We start from the raw sequence: 7,211 nt of genomic DNA, 5'->3' as shown, positions 1-7,211 counted from the left end.
GAAACTGAGCGAACAGAGATGTTTTTTTGTTTTTGTCGTTTCTTATTTTAATATGAAGTAAGTTATTAAAATTTTCGTTTAAATGAGTGTTTTTTCTATTGTCTGGGTTCATCTCTACAGCGCTCTTTCGTGTCAGTAGCGCATCCGTTCGGCTCAGAGAGAGTAAACATTTCTGACTGAAAATCTGTTTAATTACTGTATTATGGATACAAGAGGAAGGAATGTGTCAAATATATTTGTCTAGTTTGTTTGAAGTATCATATAGCTCATCTTCATTAGCCCTATCCTGCGAAACTGGGGATACGTGTATGGTAGCGTTACTGAGGGTCATTTGGGTCCCAAATCTTTATGAACACAGATAATATGGTGTAGGCTACAGTTAGCCTGACAATGGTTTATTTCAAATACAACTGACGCGGCAATCTTCAGGCAGTGTCTGCTAGATAGTGGAAGTAACTGGTTTTCTTCTTGAAATAAGTGGTCTCTGTACAGGAAATGAATATGTTAGTGTGCATGAATCTAAGTGCACTGGAGGCTTATCATACGCAGTGTACTCTGAGCAAACAAAACTACTGGGCTTACCATCTGAAAGTGAACAGAGAAAGACGGGGTAAAACAGATGCCCTCAAGGCAATCAATTCAACTCAAGTGGATTAAAAAAATAATCAAATGAAAAAAAAATAGAGTAGAATTCATTAATTTCCGAGGACTTCAGAGGTGAGTGAGACCTGTAGAAGCTCACTGGAGCCATGTCTGGGTTTGTGACGTTAAACGCAAAGTTACCCTGTCTTCCAAGAAATGCTTACTGGTTACAATGGTTTGACTGATGTCTGCTGGACAATGGGGTACTTTGTTTTGCAATATTGGTGTATTTGATTTCAAGAGTGCGGTATGTAGGAAGCAGGTTTCCCTTGGTCATGGAAGACATGGAAATATCAGGAAATTCTAAACTTTTGTTTTTCCTGGAAAAATTATAGAAATTATTGTAGTGAATATAAATGTTTCTGCTTATGCTCTGCATTTACATTTAGAAAGCAAATCCTCCATGTCCACAAATATCTTTATTTGTTTGTTTGGAGACTTTTGTACATTTGTGGAGATCCACTCCAGCAATCTTTAAGACTTGTTAAAAAATAAATAAATAATAAGAAGAAGAAAAAAAAAAACCTTAAGCATGAACGACTGGAAAAGTCATGGTCATAAAGGGTGGGAACCCTTAAAAAAGCCATGACTGAAGAAGAAACTTTACATAGAAAGAAATATCATCTCTAATATTCTGTTAATTGTTGCAAATAAATGTAAAAATTAATATAATATCTAAGCATAAATGTAAGTAAATGTAAAGTTGTCATTGTTACAGTTCAGATTAAATTGTTAAAAGGACTGCATAAATAAAGGTTTTGCTCTCATGTGTGAGCTGCTGTTTAGCCCTGTCTTTCGTTTTGGTAAGTTTGAAGCAGAAGTGGCATTTTTATGTTTTGGCTTCAGGGTTTCACAGTCTACTTTACACATAGTAACTGGTTAGTATGAAAGTAGGGATTAAATAATATTGACATTAAATCGATCATTGCTTAATTTATTCAGAAACAGGTGATGTTGTAAACTAAACATTTAGTATATTGACAATGACTGACATTTAATAGGTCACACACCTGATCTTACCATAACACAGTCATTGTGGTACAGAATCTGGCTTGGCTGCCATAGTCAGCAGACTCAGCACTGTACTCTTCAACTCATAAAAGTTCATGGGCAATGAAAGGATTTAGGCAGCAGGAAGTGATTCAGATAATTTGCTATGACAAAAATCTTTGTCATAGCTCTTTTGATCTTTGGTTTCATGAACAGTCAGCTACTGGAACGGAACATAAATGTTGTCAACCGTTAACCAGTATTTAAAAATAATATTTTTACATTGGAACAAGTGGTTTTGGTTGTTAATCCATATTGGCAAAATTAAAGTACATTTTTAGAACTAAAACTGTAAACTCAATTGTTTCATACTATGTGATGTTCTGTCAGCACTTTTAATGTCTGTTAAATGAGTTTTTGGACTTATTTTTTGCAAAGAAATATGCTAGGAAGTGCTAAATTAGCTGCTTAATGTCAATGTAATGAGAGTAAGTGATCTATAAATTCTTTGAGAGTGAGATGTTTAGGTTTCATTTTGACATGAGATGCCTGATGCAGGACACTTTCATAGGCTTTCTAGTCACTTTTGAGAAATGCACGCTATGAGCCTTAAATGTATATACAGTACACATACTGTTTGTAGCATATACACAATGCAATAGATTGGTACACCACCCAAAGGTGCATTGTTGTGTTGTGTTTTCTGCAGGAGTTGTTTGTTCTGGGCATCTGTGCAGTGTTGAACAGAGAGTTTATTGAGTTCACTGAGAGCAGCGTCAGACTCTGTCTGAACGTGGAAAGCAAGTGAGAGGCAGACAGCAGAGACATGAGGTTAATTATAACCTCACATCAAACATGCTGAAGCATTATGGTCAGACTATTGGTAATGTTTACATGCATGAGTTAAAATGTATGTGTAAGCATTAGTGAGCTTTTCCAAATTGGACCTTACACTGTCTTAGAATGTTGCCATTCAATTTAATTGATTATTGAATGATAATTTTTGTAGTTTGCCTCTTTGATCTACAATAAGAACTTTTTAACTGTATAAAGGACTCTGTGCTCGCTGACTGCCTATTTCCTCTAAAGTCTTAGTACTATGCAAGCTTCTGGTATAGAATTGTCTAAAAGCAATTTGCAGTAGTAAACTCTTTCTGTCATATTTCTAAAAAAATTGTTGATTGAGCTGTTTATTGATTAAAAGGGACATTGAATGCAAAATTCACTTTTACATGGTGTTTGCTTATAAATGTGTTTTAGCAGTGTGTGGACTACACAACCTGCCTACAATGATAAAAATCCACTCGCTTCTCTTTTTTTAATCCCCAAAAAGCCTAAACAGTCTCAATTATCAAGCCGTTTGGTTTTCTGAGCAATATGACGTCATATTGCTCAAGCCCCGCCCACGGCCACTGACGGACTGTCTCGTATTAGCATATTTCCGCCCTCAGCCAGTTGTACGCTGTCTGCCATTTTCTCCGCGCTCGAGCTGCTGTAGCAACAACGTCTCATAAGCAATGCAGGTGTTTTGTAGTTGGATGTAGAAGAACATAAGAGTCTTCATTTTCTCCCGACATCAGACCCACTGAGGACGCAGTGGATTCGTTTTGTTTTTGATGGTAATGTGCCACCGAATACACCTAAATTGGTTTATTTCTGCGCAAATCATTTTACTCCAGACTGCTTTCTAAACAAGGGATAATTCAAGACAGGTTTTGCTAAAAAGTTCAAACTCAAGGATGGATCAGTACACACTGTTCGTGATCTCACACTTTATAATTTTTACGATTTGTTTGCAAATCGCCTTTAATGAGCAGAGCTCATTAGCATTTAAAGACACATGCACCGACATGCATCTATCTTATCTTTAGCTCCTTGCATTCTTTCTTATCATGTAGACAACAGGTTAAGTAAAAATATTAATATGCAAATTAGCGCATATATTTAGCAAAATGCTCCTCTTTATAGTTATTTTTTCTAGCTGACTAATGAGCTTGTGGATGCCGAATGGTTATTCTGAGGTAAATGTATTGTCTCACACAGTCGCTCCCCAACACAATGGAGAACTGCTAGATTACTTATCTTTAATTTGAGAAGCACATGGACCCCCTCTGACCTTTGACGTGTTCTCCACCCTTCTCTCTCGCTATTGCTAGAGATCTATAAATGGAAGAGAGGTTAAACATTCAAGTGTGTGTGTGTCTAGGATGTTCTTCACTGATGTCTCCTGAGTTTTTCCCACCCCTGCCCCGCGTGTTGCACACTCCCTTCCTCCTGTGGAGATTTTCTGGAGTTGACCATCCATGGTGCACTTTCAGGGAGTGACTTCCTCAGCTTACTTTGGCTTCTTTTCTTTTTTTTATTACTAAATTGTTAAAAAAATAAAATAAATAATGAATGATTCAATTTTTGACTTAAAGGTTTACTGTTGTATTAAGGGAATTTTACAGTTTTCTTTTCATTACATGTTCTGTGAGGTTAGTAAGTCATATGGCAAAAAAAAAAACAAATCTTGATTTAATTTAAAAAATTTAACTATATCATGATTTAAAAGGATAGTTCACCCAAAAATGAAAATTAGCCCATGATTTACTCACCCTCAAGCCATCCTAGGTGTATATGACTTTCTTTTTTCAGACGAATACAATCGGAGTTATATTAAAAATGTCCTGGCTCTTCCAAGCTTTATAATGGCAGTGAATGGGGGTTGAGATTCAATAGTCCAATAGAAGTCCAATAAAGTTCATCAATCCATCAATAAAAAGTGTTCCACAAGGCTCCGGGGGTTAATGAAGGCCTCCTGAAGCGAATCGATGCATTTTTGTAAGAAAAATATCCATATTTAAAACTTTATAAACCGTATTCTCTAGCTTCCGCTAACTGTCGTACACATGTTCATGAGAGAGTGGTGTTCCAGTGGATAAATAAAGTTCTATTCCAAGTGCACCACACATGAAGTGGTCAACATAGGGTAAATGTAAAACAAATTCCCTTGTTAAATATCTTTGCAGAAAAGATGAAATATGGAATATGTGTCTTAAACACATCTTATATGTTCAGAAATAATATAAGGAAAATGCTAAATATTTCTTAGCCAAAATCTGGCCAACTCAAAAAGTCAAGACATCATTCTGTTGTCCTTGGTGTATTTTCAATGTGTCTAATTGTAAAATTTGCTAATATTTTTATTCAAAACCGTGATTCCTTTATTTAAAAAATATATGTAATCATGACAAAACATTACTTTCAAATCAATTATTGTAAAATTTGCTAATATTTTTATTCAAAACCGTGATTCCTTTATTTAAAAAATATATGTAATCATGACAAAACTACTTTCAAATCAATTCATAAAATCGGAAAAATCGCTCATCCCTACTTGAGGTTCAGTGCTGGACAGAACTACCTCTGCTATGAAGATGCTTTGTACATTATGAGTTGATGACCATTGAATCCCTTCAATTCATCCATGTTTTTTACACAAATCAATCCGTCCAGTAATGTAATCATCTAACCAGTAACAGATGGAGTGGTGCCATGCTGCTCTTTAAAGGCTTTAGTGAGATATTTGATATGGCAGATCATTATTATACTTTGGTTTCAAGTGCTGTGGTCTGCTGTGCTGTTTGACTGACAGGCTGGTCCAACACAGAGCATTTAGAGAGGGAGAGTGAGAGAGATCAGTCGATTGAGGTTTAGTGACTGCATCATAGACATCTGTCATATTAAATCTTAAGCAAAACAGTTCATGCAGTGTGATCATAGCTACCACAAAAGGTTACTGACTGTCACTCAGAAGGTCAAACCTGCTCCCCCTCAGTGCAGTCTGTTGCTGTTCGAGCCTTGTGGGCAGTGAAGCATGTGCTGTACGATCTATTTTAGATTTGGTCTATTTGAGTTGCTTAACAGCTCTGTGTTAAAACAAGATCTCACACTTGTGTGCTCAAAATGTGTGGAGGAGTTGAAGAGTTAGCAGCCATCTCTTGAAAAGGCGTTCAACTTAGCAGGAGTCAAATTCTAAACACTTCAGTGTCATCAGGTGATTAATAGGGTCTCCTGTGTGTGTGTGTGTGTGTGTGTGTGTGTGTGTGTGTTGTCCCCTGAAGTTTTGTCCAGTTTAGCTAACCTCCTTGTGGACACATAGTCAAAGATGATATATATGTCATATTTTGTACCACATATTTTATACTATAGTAACTATAAAATAAATGATTAAAAATCATTAATTGTTATACAGTAGTATTTTATTTATTTAAAAAATATATATTTTGTTTTTAATTAAAAAAAATATATTTTAGGGTTTGTTTTAGATTAGGATTAGTCTGTAGTAAATGTAATTGTCATTATTTACAATAGAAGTATATTGTATGTCCCTGTCTTGATAGCTTAGTACAGCTTAGTAATACCACCATTCAAAAGTTTGTGGTCGGTAAGATTTTTTGGTAACACTTTACAATAAGGTTCCATTAGTTAATGTTAGTTAATGTATTAACTGACATGAACAAACAATGAACAATATGTTTATTACAATGAAAATACAGTTGTTCATTGTTAGTTCATGTTAATTCACAGTGCATTAACTAATGTTAACAAGCACAACTTTTGATTTTAATAATGCATTAGTAAATGTTGAAATTAACATTAACTAAGATTAATAAATGCTGTAGGAGTATTGTTTATACTTAGTTGTTTATACTTAGTTCGTATTAACTAATGAACCTTATTGTAAAGTGTTACCGATTTTTAAAAATGTTTTTGAAAGACTCTTACTCATGAAAGCTGCATTTATTTGTTTGAAAAAAAAAAACAGTAATACAATATAACTTATATATTTTCTCCGCAAAATGGATATAAATCCGATCTTAACACATATGCACTGAATTTTATTTATCATTAACTAATTTCAAGATTAAAGACCGCAACAGGAGAGAGAGCGGCATCAGCACTGGAAAGATAAGTTAGTTTCACTACTTTTAATGAAGATGATTGTGTGTTGAACATCTGCAGTTTACTTTGTTTGCACATCAGTTCCATTCATATCTGACTATGACATTTCATATAGCCTACAGTGGGTATAGAAAATAAACAACCCCCTTTAAAATAATCATATTTTGTTGCTTTGCAGCCTGAAATCCCTGCTGCAGAGAAACACCCTCATAACAGGACATTACCCCCTCCATTCTTTACTGTAGGAATGCTGTTATTTGGATGCTGAGCTGTATTGGATTTCCGCCAGATATAGTTTAGTATTGAGGCCAAATAATTCAATTTGAGTCTCATCTGCCTCAAAATCTTCAAGGTGTGTTTTGGCAAAGCTCACTCGTGACTCGTGACTGCATGTGGCCTTTCTTGAGGAGTGGCGTTTTACTTGCAACCTTCCCATACAAGCCACATCTGTGGAGAATTTGTGATGTTGTTGTCACATGCACACAATGACCACTCTTTGTCATAAATTCCTGCAGCTGCTTCAAAGTTGCTGTAGGCCTCTTGGTGGCCTCTCTGACCAGTTTCCTCCTGGCTTTTTCATCCAGTTTGGAGCGAAGTCCTGATCCAGGGAGGGTCTGTGTTATACCAACTCC

At 35.6% G+C, this 7,211-nt stretch overlaps 1 protein-coding gene across 1 annotated transcript in view; it reads left to right on the top strand.

Annotated features, from left to right (window-relative positions):
- The window catches only part of LOC107657123 (adenylate cyclase type 2-like), a 64,333-nt gene that overhangs the window by 632 nt on the left and 56,490 nt on the right, over window positions 1–7,211 (top strand). The gene's annotated exons all lie outside the window — the stretch shown is intronic.

This window comes from Sinocyclocheilus anshuiensis, unplaced genomic scaffold (genome assembly GCF_001515605.1).
Source record: "Sinocyclocheilus anshuiensis isolate Anshui unplaced genomic scaffold, SAMN03320099.WGS_v1.1 scaffold944, whole genome shotgun sequence".
NCBI classification, from domain to species: domain Eukaryota; kingdom Metazoa; phylum Chordata; class Actinopteri; order Cypriniformes; family Cyprinidae; genus Sinocyclocheilus; species Sinocyclocheilus anshuiensis.
This window is presented reverse-complemented; position numbering and strand designations above follow the sequence as displayed.